This window comes from Natrix helvetica (assembly GCF_964273705.1).
Source record: "Natrix helvetica genome assembly, chromosome: 1".
In the NCBI taxonomy this organism is placed as follows: Eukaryota; Metazoa; Chordata; class Lepidosauria; order Squamata; family Natricidae; genus Natrix; species Natrix helvetica.
Genome location: NC_138548.1, coordinates 63,080,897 through 63,105,124, shown reverse-complemented (window position 1 = coordinate 63,105,124; position 24,228 = coordinate 63,080,897).

The following is a 24,228-nucleotide window of genomic DNA, read 5'->3' as shown; positions in this document are numbered from 1 at the left end:
CAATAAACAGAGGCTGACTGAATGGTGGGCGAACCTCGGGAATTTCTTTTGAGAAAGCTGCTTAGGTTAGGAATATTATGGCCTGGCAAAGGAATAAAGCCTAGATTTGATGCAGAAATTGCATGTCCCATAGACCTATAGAAGAACTTGCATCCAGATAGAAAGTAAAGGATAATTTAGTAATAAGATATGAGTAATAAAATTACGTGTCTGTGTGCGCGCACACACGCACACACGCTTTTGGCCATCCCTCTGTTGGAAGGAAAATCCAGTTCTAGTTACAAGCTGGGAGAATGGCACTGGAGATAAAATGGAGGTTAGAGGCTGATTGGAAAGAAAGGTTCCCTTTATTGATGAAGCAGAACCACCAACCATATGTGATTCTGGGCAGCTGACTAAATGGAATTTAGAGTGGGTGGGGTTTTATACCTTCTGGATTCCTATGGGGGTCATGTAGGAGTTATGTATGGGTCATAGCTGGCTCAGTAGGCAAAAGAGGAAATGCAAATCCTAGGTGTTTGTCTGAGTAATTTTGTCAACCATTAGCTTAATTGTGTTGCTTATTGTTTTGCTTATTTGAAGTTCCTGCCTGAGCCAGTCTTTCTGAACGGATTACCAAATCTGTATATCTAAATCTGGCCTCCTCAGTTTCTGCTTGGGGCAGGGAGAACAAGGCTGGTTTCTGTCTTCCTTAGAGCATGCTTCTCCATTTCTCCCTTTGGGGAAATATAATAGTCTGCCTTTTTAATATTTCCCCAAAATGTTCATTCTTCTGGGGTGGGGGCTTCAAACATCCCTAAAAAAAATGTAAGATTGAAGTGCTAGAATTGCTCAAATAGTCACATGTATTAGTCTGAAAAGACTGAACACTACAGTTATAAAATCCAAGCAAGCGGTATATCTCTGGATTTTTCCTCATATTAATTACTTTCTAATTGTTGTGAAGACCTCATGCTAGTGAGCACATGTATGTCATCTGCCAGGTTAGTTGAGGGACTGTCTCACCCCCATTGGGATTAGTCCAGTTATGCCAGAAAAGAGGGCATGCTATGGGTCCCGGCGGGCCCAATTATTCTGGCTGGCAGGATCCAGGACGAGGGCCTTCTCTGCTATTGCTCCTGCCTTCTGGAACATCTTGCCCCTGAAGTGAGATTAGCCCCCATCCTCTATCTTTTTGTAAGGGCCTCAAGATGTGGCTCTACCAGTCGGCATGGGGCCCCAATTGGGGGACAGCACAATGGAGGTGGTTTATTGAGTAATAACAGATCCCACCTCCCTTTCATTCCAACCCAAGAACTCCCCGTGTGTCCTTGGTTTTAATGTCTGATTTTAACTTTTTATGTTTTAACTATATATGTAACTGTAGGCCTTCCAGAGTTAAAAAAAATAAAATGAAATAAAATAATGAAATAAAATAAAATAAAATAAAATGATGGAGTGTAATCCTAGCAGCACAAGAATCTTTCTACACAATGCATGATTAGAAACTCTGTTCTGGTTTTATGAAAGTGACTATTGACTGTATAAAAATAGGATTTATCCCAGAGCTATAATTGCACTCAACAATGAATTAAAGGGCCACCATTAGTGAGCTGTTGGACAGCATTACTTGGTCTGTTGTGTGGATGCTTGGTGGTTTAGGGGTGGGGAATTTTTGGAAGGTGTCAAGTGTGTTGGGCCTGGTCTCTGGATGGTATATGAATTCCATTGTATGTGTATACTGTGTATTGTACAATGACAATAAAGTTAAACTAAACTAAAACTAAATTGTTAGGCAGTTGATCCAAGTTGCTACATTGGGAAAATATAGTTTATATTGAGATGGTTTAGAAGTATTACTATAGATATCTTACTTATATTAATTTATATAGAGCTCAGGGGTTAAGTCTATTATCTTAAACTTCAATGCTACACTATAGAATAGTTATTACTATCATATCTAAGACTTTTACTGGTTAGATATGATAGGAGTAGAGTTATATTAGTTTAGAGTAGCCCAAAATTGATAGTGGCACGACTGTTTCTGGCTTTCAATAAAATTTGCTAATTCAAAAAGGTGCAGTCAGATCCCTTTTGATTCCTATTAGATAGCCAGATAGTTAGGTGTTAATTATCTACACATATGAGAGTTAGCTTGTTGTAGTGGTTAAGACATCTGGTTAGAAACTGTAATCTCAAATCTCGCCTGGATGATTTTGAATCAGTCATTCTCTCTCAACTCTAGGAAGATCCTTCAGATGATCCCAGTGGAACAAAATGGATTTTTTCCTGTTCAATGTTGCATTGACTGAGTTTCCTCGCTAATGACATGCATAGAAGCAGGATATCAAGCAAATCAAAAAAGCATCAGTTGCCTTTATAGATCTAAATGCAACATATGACACAGTATAAAAGCATGGATATATATATATACTTACACGGGAAAATACCAGAATACAACAAAACTAGTATATTATATATATATATATATATATATATATATATATATATATATATATATATATATATATATATATATATATATATATATATATATATATATATATATATATATATATATATATATATATATATATATATATATATATATATAATATATAATATAATATAATATATAATAAATATAAGGTAATCCCAATGCAAAAAAGCATTCAACTTTTGATAATATGCTTGTGGGAAGAACTTTTTTGTGACTATGGGAGAAGATATTAGTATTCCTAAAATACTAAACAATGGTCTATCATAAGACTTAGACATTGTATCCCTTCTTTTCAACCTATACATAGCCAATATGCCCAATACAAAGGCTAGGAAGTTTGGCTATGCAGATGACTGGACTTTAGCCACCCAACATAAATCCTTCAAGGTAACTAAAGCTATTCTCACTTCTGACTTAGATATGCCAGATAAATATCTTCATAACTAGGAAACAACAACTTAATTCAACTAAGACAGAAGTAACATGCTTCCATCTTAGTAGTAAATCAGCAGGCCAAAAGCTCAATGTACAATTTAAGGGCAACTGACTCACTTATTACATGCATCCTAGATACTTTGGGTCACTTTGGACAGGACACTTTCCTCTAAAGAACACTTGATGAAGACTGGTGCCAAACTGAGAAGCAGAAATAGCATTCCACACAAATTGTGCGGCACTAGCTCAGGTTCAGAAATGGACACATTGCAAGTGACTACACTTAGCTTGGTTTATTCAGCAGCAGAGTATTGTTCTCCAGTGTGGCTTAATACCCCATACACAAATAGGATTGACGCACAATTGCATGAGTCAATGCACATCGTTGGTGGGATGATTCGGTCTACTCCCACATATTGGTTGTCTGTTCTTAGTCATAAACCATTTCTGGAAGTCAGACAAAGAAAGGCTCTCCTTTGAGAGAGTCTTTAAGAATACCTATAGATTATTGAAAATTGATCAGTTCCAAGTACTGACCGACATAGCCTGCTTGGAGAGAAACACCTTGAGATATAGATATTCACCCATCTCTACAGCTAGAGCACTTGTAAAAGATGATTTTTGACCCTCACAACATATGGAAATTTCCCCCTGCAATGCTGTAGCTTCCCCTGCATCTTGGAAAAGTCACCTGGATTTGACCAGCCCCATGGAATATGGACAACAGTGAACTGAATGGTCATGGTAGATGTGAGATATCCTCTATAAGTGGGCAAAATACCAGCACTGAACTGGTATGTGTGACTGAAAAACTGTTCAAAACATAATGACAAGAGTTTCAAAACAGAGGATATAATGGAGATGTTGCTGATTTCCTGGCTATGACAAATGAAGTAAATTATATTTGCAACTTTCCGTAGATATATGTTTTTATCTTCCTGTTAAGATTTCAATTTTTATATTCTATGTTTTGCATTTACCTCTGTGTTCCTTTTTACTGAAATACAATGTGAATATACAAACAATCAATCAATCATCTAGGACAGGGGTCTCCAATTGCTGGTCCATGGCCCAGTGCTAGGCTGCAGCCCATTCAGGCCATGGAAGTGGTGAGCGAGTGCACTTATGAGTGTGTCCATGCATAAAACCATCCCCTCTTCCCCCCTACTGCCACCACTTCACCCTCCGCCATCCGCTGCGCTGGAAAGGTTGCAGACTGCTGATCTAGGAAGAAGGCAATGACAAACCATTTCTAAAAATGCTGACAAGAAAACTGCAGGGACTTATTCAGGCAATCACCAGGAGTCTAATATTGCATGGGAGGCATTAAAAATATTATCTAAATGTACAGAGTGAAGCTGTGAAAATGACAAAGCATAAAGAGAGACGGGAACCATAGCTATATCCTTGAATTTCTTCTATGTTCTTCCTGAAATATGGTATGCACATTTTAAGTTAGTCACAAAACAATTCTATATTTTTCAAAGGAATGTGGGAGCTCTAAATAAGTCAAATGTTTTCCTCAACTTTACAAAATGGAGGTTTGGGGTTTCTGGTTTTGCTAAATCACCATCTTTTTCTTATCAGAACGGGTAGGGCTGATGATGTTTCCACAGGATCTAAAAGGAAAGATGTGTTGACAGATCTTCCACTCTGAAGAAGGAATCCTTTCTCTTTTTGATTTTTGACAGGGAAATCTGAAAAATTCTACAGTTTTGAGATTGGACAAGAAAACTAAAGCTTTAATGCTGTTCTCTCATTATAGCTTGACAATGAATTTCCTTTTGCATACAAAATATCGTCCCTATATCAAGAATATTTTTTAAAAATGTAATAGACAAGATTTTATTTTATTCTCGCTATGTAATGCTAGTCCTAATGTAATGCTCCTGTCAGTTCTTGTGCACTAGTCAATTAAAAAAAACCTGTTACAAATGACAGAAGTCATCTTGTCATTTTGTTTCATAAAACTGACAGCTTTGGGAATTCAGTCCATAATAAAAGTTAAATATTTTTTGCTTCCTAAATTCCTATATATGTTCTTAAAATAATGGCCCTTTCTCTCCTACATGCTGTTTTGCAGCATTTGTTTACACACTGTAATGTTTTGAAGTGTTTCTTATAAGGAAATATTAAGAAATTAAGTATGGGATTATGGAGTAAAACATGATATAAATAGAGCACAGTATTTTCATTGTTTTAAAAGCATCTCAATAACTGATAACAAAGGAAAAAGAACACAGCAAAAATGTAAGAATAAGCTTTCGTATTCTTACAAAGTAAGTTACTGTGATAAGAGGATAGAATGGTTCCTGCCAGATGTGGTATTCAGCTGGTTCGGACCGGTTCAGGTGAACTGGAAGCTCCGGTGATTAGATGGCCCCACCCACCCACCCCTGCTCTAGCCTATCCTTTATTTCCTTCTTTCTAGCTCTTCTCAATCGCATGGCACAGCTGACCCCCCCCCCCCAGCTGTTTTACTTACCGTTGCTGACTTGGAAGATGAGCAGCTGAGCTTTTAAATGCTCGATTTTCAGTGCTGCGGTTGCACATGAAGTGTGTGGTCACTGATCCCACCACTAGTTCCTGCATACAGTGGTATCATCATGGAGGAAATGTTTAGTTAAATATTTATTTATATAGGAGTGCATATATTTTATTTGAAAAATACCCAAGCATTTTCCCAATGTTATATTAATCTTTAATGTGTAGCTGGTTAAAGAATATGCAAATTAGCTGGTGAATTTTCTATCACTTTGCAGAGTAACCTTCTTCTAATAAGATGGGAGCTGAGATCTGGCATGAGAAAGATAGTGAAAGTGTCTATTTATCAATTGATGCTGACTTTAGGTTCACAAGAAAAACAAAAACACAGAGTTCATTTCCTGCTAGGCCTGAGCTTCAGGTTGCTTGCATACCTGTGGTAGCAACTTGAACTTCATATATTTTATTTTATTAAAAACAAAGTTAAAATACAAAATACAGAACTGGGAAAAAACCCTAAGAGGACAAAAAGGAAAACACACACACAAAGCATTCAAAGTATTAGAAAAGGTGCATAAACATTATATATATATATATATATATATATATATATATATATATATATATATATATATATATATATATATATATATATATATATATATATATATATATATATATATATATATATATACACATACATATATCTCCCTCTAGTTGAATACTGATTATAGTAATAATCAGTAATTAATAGTAATTAATCAAAACATAACAAGATCACATATACTGCTTATAAACAATAACATAGCAAAATTACCAAAATGATTTACTGGGACATATGTAAAAATTATCTTGTACCAGTAATGAAGAATTGATGAGAACATAAGAGTGATAAGACTAGTTGAAAATGAGCAGGTTAAATTCCAGAAATCAATAAAGTCTTGTCTCATAATATAGCAGATATAACAATGGTTGAAAAGAAGAAATGGTAGCTAATTCATGTGGCAATACCAGACAATAATAGAAGACAAAGAATTGGAGATCATTACAAAAAATCAAGTTCTGAAAGTTGAAATTGAAAGATTATGCTATAAACCAGCTTTGGTGATATCATTAATTATTGGCACCTTGGGTGCCACACCAAAACCTTGGACAACACTGAGAAAATCTGCACCTTGACAAAATTTCTATCAGTCATTGCAAAGGGCATGGATACTTGCTGATTCATTACAACATCCTAGGTTCTTGGAAAGAATTTGGTGTGTATGAAGGTCAGCATCAGCTAAAGAATTGGCAGCTGTAATTTCACATTTTTGATTAATAAATGCAAAATTCAAAGAGTTTTGAAAGCTTCTGTGAAGGTCTAGGAATGGGATTGGAAGTCAGCAGTTGGTAATGCCTTCATCTGATGAGGGAAGTCTAGAAAGAAAAATGAAAAGAGACTTTATTACTGATCCACAAGCTGCAATCAAGGTTAACATAAATTAAGGAGGACTAAGAAATTAGAAGATAATTCCTCAGTGTCGTCTCTGATAGTATTTACTGTAGAGTTTTTGAAAAAATTATATGAAATTGCTGACACTTAATATATATATAATGTTACTAAAATCAGATGCCAGATGTTCAAGCTGGCTTTAGAAAAGGCCGAGGAACACAAAACATTATTGCTGATGCATACTAGATAATTGAGAATGCCAAAGAATATGAAAAAGAAGTCAGTATGTGTTTCCTTGATTAAAGAAAGGCCTTTGATTGTGTTGATCACATCTAGCTGTGGATTGTGTTTATTAAAATGGAAATACCAGACCATCTCATTATCCTTATAAGAAATTTATACTCAGTTCAGGAAGTCACAGTTCAGACTGAACATGACAAAACAGCTCCAGGTTGGCAAAGGAGTAGGAAGATTATATAATCTCCTCTAATTTATTTAACCTGCATGCTGAATAAATGTTAAGGGAAACTGATTTGGATTAAGATGTGTGGGTTTTAAATTGGAGGAAGAAACATCAGTAATTTGTGCTATGCTGAAGTTCTGCTGAAGAAGAAGAAGAAGAAGAAGAAGAAGAAGAAGAAGAAGAAGAAGAAGAAGAAGAAGAAGAAGAAGAAGAGGAGGAGGAGGAGGAGGAGGAGGAGGAGGAGGAGGAGGAGGAGGAGGAGGAGGAGGAGGAGGAGGAGGAGGAGGAGGAGGAGGAGGAGGAGGATGATATTAAGAGTATCAGTGCTTTTGAACTTTAGTGTGGGGGGAAATGCTGGTGAACAGCCAAGAAAACAAAAAAATGGATCATTGACCAAATCAAACCAGAGCTCTCACCTGAGGGACAAATAAGCAGAGTCAAAGACAGGCACATAGTACAAAGATCTCTCTAGAGAATTATATAATTTGGGAAAGGGGGAAGGAAAGAGATCCTGACCAACTGCAAGGTGGATAGATTCAGTAATAGTGGTTATGAGTGCACTATTGAAAGACCTGAAAGTTTCCGTTAGAGGTAGATCATCATGGAGAAAATCTATGTGATCATTAAGAGCTGACTTAATGGCACATAAATGATCAATCAATCAACTAAAGGATTGGAAGGTAGCCAATATCAGTAATTAAAAGCACAAAGTCTGAAACAACGTAGGGACCAAAGAAGATACATTTTCATTTTGAATTCCTGGATATATTTCTGCAAAATCCTTTCTAATCCTCCATATCAGTAAGTATGAGGTTTCCTAAAGTCTTACAGTGAAATATAGTTGATACTCTTATGACAATTTATTGCTAATGAAGAAATTGGAGTATTAAATTTGAGTAATATTACGATATTGTCAGAGCCAAAACAACAGATTCAAATCCAATCAAGTCTACAAATCTTTGCTTAAACCTAATGGACAGAATCTTGCCATACTAAAGCTCTGTAGATTCTAGAGTGTGGCTATCCTGAACCTCTTCTTCCCTATTCCAGATAGCTCAAATGCAGCCAAAGAGTGTGACGGTATTCCTATTAATCCTGTAATATGACTGTACACCGCCCCGAGTCCCTTCGGGGAGAGGGTGCGGTTTATAAATTAAATAAAAGTTAAAGTTAAAGAGTGAAGTCTCTTAATTTGGGTTCACTCTGGAATGTAATACCTTCTTCCTGAGAAACAGCCCTGGAATTTTATGACTAGCATACCAGAGTCAGTTTGATGAAGAGATTAAGGCAGCAGGCTAGAAACAAAACACACACACACACACACACACACACACACACACACACACACACTTCCAATCACTTTGGAAATCTTGCCAGGAAAACTGCAGGAACTTTTCCAGGCAATCACCAGGAATCAACACTGACTTGAAGGTATCAAATAATAATAAACCCAGTTACTAATCAGGTTAATCTCTGCTTAGCTATTGAGCCCAAGCAAAGGTACCCAGATCTTAGCATTTGCTAGGATGGTTTTTTCCACCCAAACTATACAAATTTAAATACTGTAATTTTTCCTCAGGCAAGAGTTGCTTTAATAGACTAATTTTCTGCTATCATTTATTGCATTTTGTTCAACTCCATAATATTTAAGATGTAAATTACAGTACTCTACATAGACTCCAATGTGGTTTCTGAGAATATACACTCTCTTTTGTTTCAGTGGCTCAGAGTTACTGAGCTTATGGCCTGGAAAGTTGACAGCCCAGGTTTGAGACATGACTGTCATGTGACAGGGTAAGCTCCCATCCTCACCCCAACTCCTGCCAACTTAGAAGTTCAAAAGCATGCAAATATAAATAGGTACCATTTCAGTGGGAAGGTCACAGTGCTCCATGATGTCATACTGGCCACATGACCATGGAAACATCTTCAGACAGCACTGGGTCAAGGGCCCCAAAATGGAGATGAACAGCACCTCTTATAATCAGCAACTACTAGCAGAGTAAAATCTGCAGGAACTCCTTTTACCTTTTACCTTTAACATTTTGCATACATTGTTTTTGCAACTAATATTTTAATTCAGAATCTTCTCATCCATCTTTCATGAAATAATTATATGCAAGAAAATTCCAAACCAATATACTTAATGGAAAAGATACGATGGAAAAGCAAATTTCTACTGAACAATATTATACATGAGATGGAAATATAAAATTACTGCCAGATACAATGAAGAAACAGAACTGATGCCCTTTGCTTTCTTTTTATGTTCTTCTGCAATAAAACTCAGGGTCATATATATGAACTGATTGTCAGACTATTTAAAGGGTGGGTTACCTATTGAGGAATTCAATGCTTAATTAACCTGTAGCATTCATTTGTTTTGTGTTGCCTGTTTGTATAGCTGAACTCAGATTAAACTGAATAGCTGATAGAACATATGCTATGCTAAAACAGAAAAAAAGTTATATTTCATTGCTTCCAACACAGATTAATTTGTCATTTCTGTATTATAACTTTGAATAACAATTTTGTCAGGAAATGAGACATCTGGATTACTTTTCTGTCTTTCACAAAAGACACATTCATATCCCTTGTTCCAGAAATCATTGAACAGTTGTTCCACTTAAGCCTTGTTCTTAGAGAAGCTTTTGTTGCACTTATTTGTGACACAGTAAAAACCATGAAGGCAGAAGAAAATTCTTGTCAGTGATCTAAGGAGTCTGTTCATCCAATTTAAACAGGCATGACAAGACAACATGGGGTGAACATAAAACATAGCTACTTTGGAATTATGTAATATTTGCTGAAAATATAGCAATATCCTACCAAAGGTAATCTGTCAAATTCACTCTATTTTTTTTAAAAAAGACAACCACAATCCCCATTGATTTAGCTTCTTATATGCACCCGATTAATTTGTCTTTCAAATAAATAAATTTCAATTTAGATTTGAAGTTGATATTAGAGTGCTAGGTTGCTATGTTTACCGAAGCATTTGAATTCTTTACCAAGCACTTGTCTATCAAGTAAGAAAACCTCTCTGATCAAAATGTCAGGTATATGAAGTTTATAATTAAATACAACTACCAAACTCCCACTCAGTTCTGATTATCTAATGAAGAAAAGGGAGGGGAGGAAATCTGTTTTCTATCATATGATGTAAATACTTACAGCAGCCAGCAAGAATGTATATTGTCACATTTTTAGAAATTTATTAGTAAAGTTTTAGATAAGGTTAATTTGTTGGTCATAGATGTTTACATGAATATTTAGTAATAAAATAATGGTGACATAGTTTGTCATGGATTTCTCTCGCAAAGCCTTGTATTGATACTTCTATGCTTCATTAAATAATAGTCTGCCAAAATAAACACAGCAGTACACATCTTGTCATCAATTTGACAAGGTTTAAAGGTTGAAATATTTATTTTTCATCAAAATTATATGTATTTGCCTCCTTTTTATGCAACTTCTCTTTTACGTTTTTGGACCTGGTGTAATATTAATTAAGAAACTGACAATATAGTTTGAATCTTTAAAAGCATTCTTGCAAACTGTTCTTTCTTCACATGATGGAACTTGACATATGTGTAGTACTGAGTGTCTTTTAAATAGAAATATGTCATTATTGTCAAACCACTGACATTTTCCATCACTTATGTTATGAAATCCAGATCCAAATTTATATTGCACTTATCTACTGTGTGTAGATGCCATTTTATGCCATTTAACCCATGTGTCCTTTTTGTATTCAGTCCCTGTGTGTATTATTCATGATCCTTGACTGGCAGTTGTCAAGAAGAGCATATGGCAGATGGCTGAGTGGCAGACTGAAGAAATAGAACAGGAAGACAGGAAGTTTTTTAGGTCAAGTCAAACCTTACTAGAGCTACAAAGCTCAGAGACAGACTCATATTTAGGCAGCAATAATCCTACTAAGAAAATAGTGACAGCTAATTCTGTAGGTTATCTAATTCCCACTGCACTCACCATACTTTTAGATGTACAGTACTCACAAAAAACATCTTTCATTTCAATATAACAAAGTAGGTAGAAGCACTGATCTATTAAAATGTATTTATTCATTTATTTGTTTATGTTTTATTTGACTGCTCATCTTAGAACAAAACTCGCAACAGTCAAACCAAAATAAAAGAGAACATAAAACCAAAAACTCCATGGCTCAACCATACTTCTGAAATGCCCCAACAAATCATCTACAAGCTCCCATCTCACCCTATCTCAATGCCTAGAGAAGAACCAACTCTTCATGCCCTTCTGGAAAGCTAAGAGAGTGGGGGCTCACTGAATATGTTTCACAGAGTAATGTGTGCCACAGGGTAGGGAAACATGTCTTTTATTTTTTTGAAAAACAATTTTTATTTCTTTTTGAACAAGGATAAACAAACATAAAAATAGAAATAATAAACCATCTTCCATTACAAATTGTAGAAAGTGTGTCAGTTGGTTACAGTATTTCCATGCCTCTCTTCCATAGTCACCACCTGCTTTTCATATCAAATCACATATTTTAAATTCAACTATATTCATGTATATCACAATTATTATATCTCAACCTTAATTTGACTTTAGTTGTTTTTACATCCTTTTATATATAATATTCAAAATCTAGAATAGTATATGATAACATTCCATTAAATCATCCTAAAATCATCCAATCACAATACATCTTTATAACATATTCTAGATAAAACTTTTAAACCTCCTCTCATAATCTCCATGTGTTGTTTATATAAAATTTCATATTATCAAACTAATATATCTATATGTATTGTTATCATTATTAATCATTATTTAACTATAGCTATTGTCACTTCACTTTATACATACTACTAGTAAATTAAATTTAGCTTAACTTTTTATTATACATTTTCATTGCATCAACCTGTATCTTTCCAGTAATAGTACAATCTTATATCTTTTGCCATTTGTAGCATTAATGTTCTAGTTACTTTCTTAATAAATCTTGTATAAACTTCTCTTGGCAACATGTTATTCCTTTCATATATCATAAAAGCTTGAAACCCAACATCTGTTCTTTCCATCAGTTTATCTTTGGTTATCGCTAATGCTTCTGTCAAGATTTCTCTTTTTATCTCCATCAATTTTTCTCTCTTTTCTTCTTCTGTGCTTTGAAGTCTGGGGTAGAGTTCCAATCCATCCATCTCCCCTTTCCATATTCCGCTCTTGCCATTACCAACCACACTCACTTTGTTGTCATTATCCACAGTTTTCTTATCTCTTTGCTCATTTTTTTCTTCCATCTTTTGAACTCTGTCCTTCACTTTCTTCATTTGGTAAATATCCTCAGTTTCTCCATCAGATTTTTCTGTTTTGTATTCCATATTCTCCAATCTCTTTTCAATTTTCTCTGTCACAACTAATATATTTTGAATTTCAAACATAATCATTTGCAATGTTACAGTTTCTTTTTCCTGCTGAATCTTATACGAATGCAATTCCAAAGAGTAAAGATTGTAGTTGAAGAGGCAACATCTATGAGAATGGATGCTTTGGGAGAATAACTGGCAGGAGAAGATGTGGTTGTTTCATGGAAAGAAGGGGCAAGCTGTTGATTTACCTCCATCCATTTCTTTTTCTGGTCTAACCAACAAAGTTAAGGTGACAAGGGTGGTATGGTCATCTCCAACCTCAAGATATGTTTTTAATATCAGATCATTTCCTGGATAAATATTCTGATCTGGAAATATGGCTTGGGAAGGTTTATCAATGAGATTTCTCTGCCTACTGGGTAACTCTGGGTTGCAGCCGGCTACAGAAATCAGGGAGATAGAATGGCCATAACTTATTTTGAGAAACAAATATTCTGTCTGATTCTGCTAATTTCAGATATTGCTGTATCTAGATGGTCAGAGCAGTGTACGGGCATTGTTACAGTAGCACAGTGTTTACCCTGCTGCACACAGTTTCTCTTCCCAAAATAGTTGTACTGATTTTTAGTGCAGGCATGTATCATTCTAGATTTCTTTCTGAAGGGAATTCAATTTCCACACTGAAGATTGGCAGTCAGGAATGGCTACCATGATAATAATGGCGCTATCCTATCTGTGCCTATAGGTTTAGCAGAACACATGCTGCATTTGGTATTCTTTTCATCTGGAGATAATCATTTGAATATCTGAAACTTTGTTGATGTGAGCAATCACTTTAAGACTGGTCACTTTTATACTGGTAACTGTTATAAATCTTTGCAGCAGTAAATAGATATGTCTGTACCTGAAGAATGTACCACTTCGTTTATTAATACTACTATTGAAACATTGGCAAACCTATGGCTTGTGGAAATGATCTGGGCAATTGACACTATTCTTCCTAAGTATTCTCTTCCTTCTAATAAATTGATTGTTATTTTGATTCTCTAGGGATCTGAAAGCAATGAAGCATATGGAAAGAATGAAGAATTGGAAAAATTATCAGACAAATCAGATTGAGCATGAATGCATAAAAGAGAACATATTTTTCTTCCTCCATTGCAATTGAATGAAAGCAATCAGTGAATGTTTTCATACAGCATGGAATATCTTCCATCAAGTTGTGGGGGAAGAAAGCAAACAATCAAAAGTTCACTATGGACAGTTTTTATTATTCTTGGCAGAGAAAGTCAATTGGGTTCACCTTGATTTGGGGCCTTATGTTGATAGTCTAAGGGAGATATGGTTCAACAGTGGCAATTACTTGTCTTGTTCACATGGATTTTTTTCCCCATCTTGTAGATCTTAACACTGTGGATAAGAAATTAAGACAATCTTCTCATTTGTCCATTGCCCCTCCTGGTTGATTTATTTGACCAAACTACATAGTTAAGAGAATTAATTAATTAATTAATTAACTATTAAGTAGCCATTTGTTTGGCCATAAACACAACAATCCACTTGAACTTCTAAAACAATATTTATAATGAGAAACTTGAAGTTGTTTTCTTTTGCATGTTTCTTGACATTTGACTTTCATTTGGAAGATAACCACTCTCACTGAACAAAATGAAGGAAAAGGAAAGTGGACTTCCTTGTCACAAATCAGTTTGCCTTCAATTGCTCTTAAATGCTATAGTTTGTGAGCTGATATAACAATTCCTCATTTAGCATGGTCATATTGAGTTAATGGTCACTACTCATCTGGACATTCTCTTCCAGATGGCTGTAAATCCTTTTTCCACACTCTTACACTTTTTTCCTTTGCTCCCCATCACCTTTCTCTCTTTCCCTCTGACATAATATGAGTCCTTTATGGTAGACTACCTAGGAAATCAATGTCATGTAGATCAGTATTACTTTTACTGTAAAGCTATAGTAACAGAAACTTGCTAGTTTAAATATGATTACTTTTATCTTCATGTGATCTGAGAAGAAGTTTATCTGAGATGTTTTGTGAGATTATTTTCATGGCCTGGGTTCAAGCCCCACTTATCTGACCAAAGCCTTGGTAGCAGCTTTTCATCCTGTCCTTCAAGGCCATTCCCTATTTCATTTATATCCAATTTTCTCTACACATTGGATATAGGTTCAGGTAGTCAGAATTTTACATAGCCACCTTGTGTCCCCCAAGTATACTTACTCCTCCTGTAAAAGGCAAATACAGCATTTTTCTCCCTTTGTTTTTAGTTTTAAAGGCCCCACTTGGGTTTCACACTCACACTTTAGAATAGCTGTGTTACATCTTCAGCATGCAATACTTTTGCTTAATATTGATAAACCTATCTGAAAAAGCACTCTCCAATCACCCACCAACCACCATTCCTTTTAAGTTGAAATTGACACATCGAGAAATATTGACTTAATGAAAGAGAATGCACATGGCTTCCATCCTTCCCCATTTTATCATAGGAATGAATTGTTAAATTGTATTTAGCCACAAAATGATTTTTCTCAGACCTTTCTTTATTAGAAAGAATTAGAGACATAGATGATGATGATGACAATGATGAGGAACGAATAGTTTAAAATAAGGTTGGTGAGTGGTATGTGGAATGCGTCTTGGAGTCACAATTATCTTATGCACACATATCCTATCTAAGAAGGTTCATATGCCTTCTGTTGAATGTAGAAATCAGAAGGGTCTAGCCCCAGACAAATGCATCACTGAATAATGATAGTTTAAAACTATTTAGCCCATTATGCAGAGATAAATCCAAACTGGAGTGTTGCACCTAATCAAACTCCCTCACAAAAGAATGGCCCATATTTTTTGCAAATATGTGCTTGCTTGCAGTCACATTTTACACAATGTGCCCTAAATACATTTCATTTAGAAAAATGGAGATGGAGCCAGGAAGTCATTAGAAAATGAGGAATTGCAGGTTTCATAAAACAGTTGAGTAAAACAAGTGGCTTTTCCCACCCACCCCACTCCTTTATAGTAATAATCAAAAAGGTGAGGAAGCTAGTGTTTCTATCCACAAGGTTAGGTTTCTTGCAGAGATTGCTCTTGGGTAAAACCTGTCAAGACGAGCTATCTTGAAAAGCAACGGTTGTCTTGCCTTAACTCAGCATTGAGTTACACAAGGCAGTCTGAAGAGGTGAAAGCATTTTTGTGAATACAGTGCTATCCTGTTGCTACTTGAAACTCATTTGATCTCTGTAAAACATCATCAGTTTCTGTTTATTTTCTTTATGTTAGGCCTGGAGTTAATATAGTTAGACATTTACAAAGAGACATTGACAGTTACACCCATAATAAACCCAGCACTTTAATCCAGTGTGAAAGCTGACAATATGGTATTTGGATAATAATGTAACTATATAAATGTGTGAGGAAGTCTTAAGGCTCAGCATAACTGGCAGCTTGCATATGAGTTTTGCTGTCACTTAATGGTTAACAAACCACCACCATCCAAATAAGGGGGGGAAATCAAGGGCTAATTCCATGGCATCACTGCATAAGGTAAAGATAAAGACCTTTGTTTCACATACATATCTGTCCTGATGTTAAACTCTTTCTGTATCTTGCCAATGATATAATGAAGATGCAAGAGATAACCTTTTCAACATCTGCAGAGAGCCTCTGAATCTCTTTTTGCAAGAACAGCTATTTATTCTCTTTGTTAACCTGCCATCAAATGAAGTGCCATTTTTCCCAACGTAATGCTTTGGGTTCAATGTCAAAGAAAACTGATCTAATAATTTTATGTCAATTTTCCTTTATTCATCAGAAATATATTACAAGTGAAATATCAAATGAAGAATATTAAGTTGATAATATCATTGCAATTTTCAGAAACACTTTTCCTTTGGAAAGTCTGTGTACACATAATACTTGGTAAGAGAAAAGCAGAAAATACCAAAATCCATTCAGAATCCTGCTATTCATCTAATAGTGGGGTAGCTGATTTTGTAAACCTATTCTCATATCATGCCATGCCCAAGTTCTTGCACATCTTTAGATGGAATGTAATTCCTGTTTCTGGGTATACCTGCTTAAATTCTTGTACTGCCCAATGTCAGTGCTTAAGAATGATCTAAAAAATGCAAACATGAAAGCTACATTCAGAATCACTTTTTCAGGTCTATGCATTTCAGATCTCCTACATTTCATAAATCATCAATTTAATCATTTTATAGATCTGTAATCAGAAATAAAGATCTTCATAGCATCAAATGTAACAATAGGTTGAAAATCTTGAAAATACCCCAGGATCCTTTGTATAGCATAAAGGTGGTCCTGAGCTGATAATAAAGAATATCAGTTCCTTGAGGAATACAGATTTTATGTACATACTAGCCGATAACCTGGCGTTGCCCAGATATTTATTTATAGGGGGAAAATGTTTGGACCAAACATAATTTCTAATGTTGGATTTTCCCCCTTACCAGAGGGAGCCCCCTTGTGGAGTACTATGAAGCTGTTACCATGGCAACTCCACTGTGCTGTACAGTAAAAGCCATTTTACGGCAGTACAGTAAAGCCATTTTAAGGCACAACAGGCTGTATCTTAACAGAACAGCCCCCTGAGCGATTTTAGGAGTGTGTTACCTCCACAGTATTTCTTTCCAGAGAGTAAGTCATCTGTGTACCAAGTTTGGTTGAAATTGTTCGAGGCGTTTGAGAGTTATACTGGAACATACACACACACATCCATTTATATATAGATAGATAACTATTTAAAAAAAAAAAAACAGGGAACAATATTTTCTGGAATAAATAATGTTTTTATGCCAATTTAATGTCAAGGATGACATATATGACTCTATTAAGGGGCACAATGTTACTTTTTAAGCAAACAAGAATGTTAGTGAGATAGAGCTGATTTTCAGGACTGGACCAGATGTAAACATGAAAAAACTTTCTACCTAAAATAGTAATTTTGTTAGAACTAGGTTTCAAGGGCAAGGACAAGTAATTAACTAACCCATATTTGCTATATCATTTGATAATCTCACAATTCCCATAATAGAAATATTATTTAGATTGAGTGTTACAAAACAAGTTGTCAGATCCTTGCTAACCATCTCGTTGTTCTGTCATAATTAACATAATCATGTTCAGCAATAATTCTCCAGAGGACATAAACCAGGAGTATTTAGCATTATGGCATAAACCTGACCACATATTTTATTATTATTATTATTAAAATCTATTTCAATATTTCAATCAGAATAAATTATCTGTACATTGGGTAAAAATTATAATTATCAGCAATCTTTCGCCGCTAATGTCAAACTCTTAAAATAGAAGCACTTTAAAGCTAATTTAAAATTAAGCTGAAAAATATGTGTTTCATGAAATAAATGTGGTATATGACTTGTTCCAATGTATACATTGGTAAGATATTAACCGTCTCCTAGCCTGGTCCCAATCACTGTAAAAGGACTAAAAAAAAATCCATCAGAATCCAAATTATTCTGCAGTAGTCTGTGGCAACCAAGCCTGCTACGATATGCTGAAATTATATTAAGCTGACTGTAGGACTTTTTCATCACAGGCATCATGAATTAATCATCATGCCAATAGTGGCTGTGACATTATGGAGCCACAGAGGGAACGGGAATTACAAGGAACTTTAGTGCTTTTTTTCTCCCCTTCTCTTTTCTGCAGAACTACATTTAGACTCGTCACATCATCTCTGCTTATAACTCCCTATTCTGTCTAAAGATCCAAACGAAAGCATCTTTGATGAACGTCTAGTCCCATTCCCCTTGAAACGCATCCAGTAAAGTGAAGGCTACAGTCTTCCAAGGGGATTGATTTCATTGCTGAACCATTAGGGCATTTCCCCTAATATTCAACCACAATCTGTATTTCCATAACTGAAATCTGTTATTCCATATCTCGCATTTTATGATTTTTTTTTTAAAAAAAAGTAGACCTGGTCTTCTCTTATGTATACTCCTTAAAGTCTAATACCTTAAGACAGGGGTGTCCAAACTTGGGAACTTTAAGACTTGTGGACTTCAACTCCCAGAATTCCCCAGCCAGCCGGCTGGGGAATTCTGGGAGTTGAAGTCCACAAGTCTTAAAGTTCCCAAGTTTGGACACCCCTGCCTTAAGACTACTTTCAGATTTGCTGATTTACCAGGAAATGAATTCTGAACATGAGATAGATAATTCAATGAAAAAAAAAATTCACAGCGCATATCTGCTGGTAGAAAGGATTGTTCCATATGTGGAAGATTAAAAATTAAAAAATGTTGATTTTACAAACCTCCTTTCCAGGTGTTATGACCTTGCTGGAGAACATGTCCTCAGGTGAGAAGAATGAAGCTAGAAGACTTTGGTAACAGCAATCCTATGGCTGGGGACTCCAGCAGCGTGGGAGTCGATAACTTCACTTGGGCTTTTATGGAACCAGCAACTTTTCAGGATTCCTTACCTGTAACTTCTGACAATCTCTCAAACTCAGAAGATCAACTCCTTACACCTAGACAGAGGTGCCTAATGAAGTTTCAGGAGGAAAAAATCTATTTTGTGGATCTGAGAAACTAGCTAAAAGGTTGCCAGCTTCCCAAGCAGACCAGAAAGAAAACTTAACAAGAAGAATTAATTCTATTTTACTGTAAGGCTATGGGAGGCGGTGGCTCAGTGGCTAAGATCCTGAGCTTCTTGATCAGAAAGGTCAGCATTTTGGCAGTTCAAATCCCTAGTGCCGCATAATGCAGTGGGCTCCCATTACTTGTCCCAGCTTCTGCCAGCCTAGCAGCTCAAAAGCATGTAAAAATGCAAGTAGAAAAGTAGGAACCACTTTGGTGGGAAGGTAACAGCTCTTCGTGCCTTTGGTGTTTAGTCATGCTAGCCACATGGCCATGAAGACATCTTCAGATAGTGCTGGCTCTTCAGCTTTGAAAGGAGATGAGCACTACCCTCTAGAGTCGGGAACGACTAGCACATATGTGCGAGGGGAACCTTTACCCTTTTACTCTAAGGTTACGTTAATATTATCTTGAAAGTACACTTCTCTATTTTCTCTTTTTACCACCTGATAAGTTAGAATGGATCATTGCTCAGTTTCTTTCTCTGTCCACCATTCAATTATTGGACTCCTCCTCCTTTTATCCCTATTATTCTCTGGGCAATATTTCTTCCATCACCACCCTCCCCTACCTTCTAATGTTATTGTCGCATTCCATTACAAGGGCATGGGAGAGCTCCTAAGTTTCAGCTGCTGTAGATGCTCAGTGCAGTTTATTTATTACCTTCACTCCCTGTTAAAATGTTCAGAAGAACTCTTCAGAGCTGAAGTGCATCTTTGCCATATCTCAGGCCTCGGTTTTTGCTTCATGCTGTCAGTTGCCACTCCTCTGGATTCCTCACCTGATTGCTTTATTGGCCTTGATCTGGCCTGACCTACTTGACCACAAGCACAACCTAGTTTCAACTGTCTCTTTTCAAAAACTACTTATATATTGGGTTGTAAAACAGCCTAGTTCACTTGTAGGGAGAAGTGCCATTTGGCTCACCAGAGGTAAGCTCTTCTCCATTATAAGACCACATCAAAAAATACTAATAATAATCCATTGTGCCCTAAACCTCTTTCTCCTGATCAAACATAGACTAGTCACTCTCAGTATTCTCACTCTGCATAAACAAATGAGATGCTGATTCTACCTGATGAACTTGCAAATGCATAGATCCTGACAAATAATGATTTTTTCTAGCCATCCTTTTGAAAGGTGCTGAGAACCATATTGGAAACCAATGCACTATCTGCATAAAGCTTTATACTTTCTTAAGCTATATTTATTATTTTCATGGAAATATTAGACACTCCTTAAGCCATTCTAAATTACAGGATGTTACAGAAACAATTTTATAGGTTTCCTATTCATTTTGTTCTCTTTAGAGATTACATATTTATACAGTTTGCCTCAATTCAGATTGACTCTAATTTATAATTTTCTTACCGATCTTCTTTCTGACTCTATTATTGCTTTCCAATCTCTCTCGTATACAAGTAACTTTGAATTGGGATAGATGAAATGTTATTTTTGGTCAGTTATTCAGTAGTCAGATAAAGAATACTGAGATAGAAAGACAAGCAGCTTGTTTTGTTTTAAACAAAACTCCCACTTCTGCAAGTTGTCTATCAGAGGTGGAAGAAATCTGAGCAAATGTTGCACACTTTTTTGTTCTATCCAGCAGGGAATAAATAAACAGAATCTAACAGCTGTGGATATTATCAGGATTTGCAGGATTTGCATTGTGCATACATTCTAGGTCAAAGAAATGATTGTTGCCAATAATTTAGTTGAAGCCTGAGTTTTAAAAAAAAGAGATTTGGGGTTTTTATTTTTGTAAGTGTTGGTAATTTGGTATAACACTGTATAGGCAGAATGAAAAATGATTTTAGTTGTGGTATAATTCTAGTAATGTTCACTTTGGTGCTTAAGCCATTGCAAAGATGCATTTTCAATTTTCACACTTCTAACAAAGATCAGACATACACTCAGGTTCATTATAAGACTGGCTTCTCTCAAACTATCTATAGTAGAAGACTACTTACTTTACCTTAGCTTCTAACTCCATCAAACCCACTCTAATTACCCTTGTTAACACCTTTTCTTGTCTTCCTAGAGTGCTGATATAATGTGGGTGGAGTGCATTGCATTTAATGAGCATCTCAAAGTCTTTTAGGCTGACAGAGGAGATGCCCTTAATGCTGGTCCCAAATTTTCACCAAGCTACTCAAAGAACTTTTGATTACATTTTATGGCTGCTTTGACACAGACATATCAAAGCAATGAACCCAAATCAAATGCTATAAGCCACATATAAAAGTGGCACACAAATCCCTGTATGGATGATGGTGTTGTATTTGCCTCCTTTTAGGACTCCAGATGTCTGAAAAATGAAATTTAAAATTGTATACGGCTATGCCCTTGATACATGCTGGATTCATTGTCCTTTCATTATAAAATGCAAATCTTTATATAATGCCCCCTTTTAAAAAACCTAGCCCATCAATTAGAGACCTAGCTCTATTCTTAGACTTTGGCTAGGATGATTGGAGCTCCTTTTTGGAGATGTTATATATTATGCTGACTGGATCTGCCATCTGTTTATTGCTATATTTTTATCTGGATCTTATATTTGTTGCTCTGTTTTATGCTGTGAGCCATCCAGAGTCAATAGGAGTTGGGCAACATCTAAGTCTTATTAATTAATTAATGGTGGTAGTATAATTTCCCTAAATAATAATTTTAGAAAACTGCCAAACACTGTTGTTTATACCAGACTGATGGCATTGAATGCTGAAAACTGGTGTCATATTGATTAATAGTGTTCACTAACTCTTCCCTCTGTGGCATGCATGACTACAATATATAGGCAAATATTGGCTTACTCTCATTCTTTTTTCTAAGTTTAATTTTAATGTACTTATTAAAATGAATACTAGTGGAAGAATATACTTGGTCTGCAAGCTTTCCCCCAATTACATTTTATGTTCTGACTTTCCAACAATCATCTATCTGGGCTGCAAGAATCTGGAGATGAATGTTTTAGTGGTTCGGAGTCAGAAAAGTAAGGCATTTATTCTAGACCCACTTCCACCACACATACTTTCTCCTTGCTCTACTCATATACAACCTGGAATTAGATCATGAGGCTCATGCAATCCTTGACTCAAAAAAGCTTATGTACTAAAGATGTAAAGGAGGTATAGTCACAGTAGTACTATAGAGTATAGAGTACTTCTGAATTCATTAATATTGTCCCCAAGTATGATTATGCTGTGTGATATCTGCAATTTTCATGTTTAAGATCAGGTTGGAAAAATATTCTGTAGCATTTATTAATGTTTAGATCAAAAATTGGATATTAATGGGCATGTTTATATGGCTATGGTAGAGGTTTTCCACCCTAGGGTTTTGAGAGGACTTGATAGAGGGAAAGAAGGGAAAACCCACCTATACAAGTTACTAAAAAAGTTTGCCTACTGAAAGAAAGCATTTATGTATTTATTTAAAATTTATTTGCGGCATAAAGCTATAAATATGGATCCTAGTTATTAATTATGCTTCTGTTTTGTGGTTTCAGGATGGAGATAATTGACATGGTTACAGCAACATTAAATGAATATTATGATAATAAACCTAATGGATTTGTAGCACATTTTCATATCCAGCGATGGATCAATTAATCAAGTTCACTTCTGCTCCAAGTCTCATTTTTCCAACTTTAATTTCAGTGCATCAAATTATCACATCTGTTTAGCTGACAAAAATCTGCATGAAAAAAATGCAGGTTTTCAATAGCTTTTGCAAACAATTTTCTGAACATAATTCAGATATTTTGAAAAATACAGAGCAAAATGTCTTGTTCATGTGTTGGTATGGGAAGATTAAATCAGACATCAAAATGCAAATTGAAGGAATTGCTTACTTCTTCCTAATTCAGTTGCAATTATGAAATAGCAGTTCTAGCCTATTGCTGTCAATTTAAACATATGCTTAAATACTTCCAATTGAAATCAGTGGGATTTAAAAGTAGTCAGAAAACTGCTACAGTTTTCCTTTCATTGTACAGAGGTAAAGAAGGCAACCTGAGTCTCTTTCATTTTCACCGGAATAAGGGGGAAAAAGCTAGTTCGTTGTTTATGTGTCATGGTAGGCAGAAACTCCAAGAAAGGGTTGTGTTTTGTAATACATGATAGATATCTTTGCACAATTCTGCCAGGTTGATTTGGTTACTGTAATTTTACTACAATTTCAATTGATAGGAAAATTGTCACCTCATTCAAAGTTATTTATTGTGAAATCCTACAGAAGTCAGTGGGAATCTGCACACCCTTTTAAGATCATTTACATTCCACTCAGAAGAATATAACAAGAAGGCATGATACCTCTTTTATATGTTATTCTCATACTGCCAAGAAAGTTATCTGTGCTTAACAACACCAAAAACATATTGTTGCTTTGCTTATTTAGGACATAGCTCTTAACACAAGCTCTAGACAAAATAAGGATCTAAGAAACTATGAGAAACAAATGCTGGAGTCTGTTTGAATATCCTTTATTAATCTGATTTGGATATTTGCTGAAAAATGAACTGGGTTTCTCCCCATTTTCTTAAAGAATACCCTTTAAACCATCAAAAGGAACCATCTAAAAGCCATTATTATTTTAATGATTCTTACAAAAAAAGAATCACTTCTTACACTTCGCTCTTCTGAATTTGATGACTAATTTTTGTTTTATTTATTCATAATAGAATGTGTATCTGAAAGTATCCAGATTGAACTATGATACAAGTTTGGCCCTAATTCTAAATTAAATCTAATGGTTCAGAGATAATAGTAAAATGGTGGGTAATGTCTAACTCTAGCACAGTTTAACCATTGGTTATTTACATACTTACTGTAGTAATGATTTAACTACACATTAGTTAAATCATTAGACCACCATAGCTTCCCAGGGAATTAATGGGGAGTACAACATTTTTGTAACATTTAGGTAT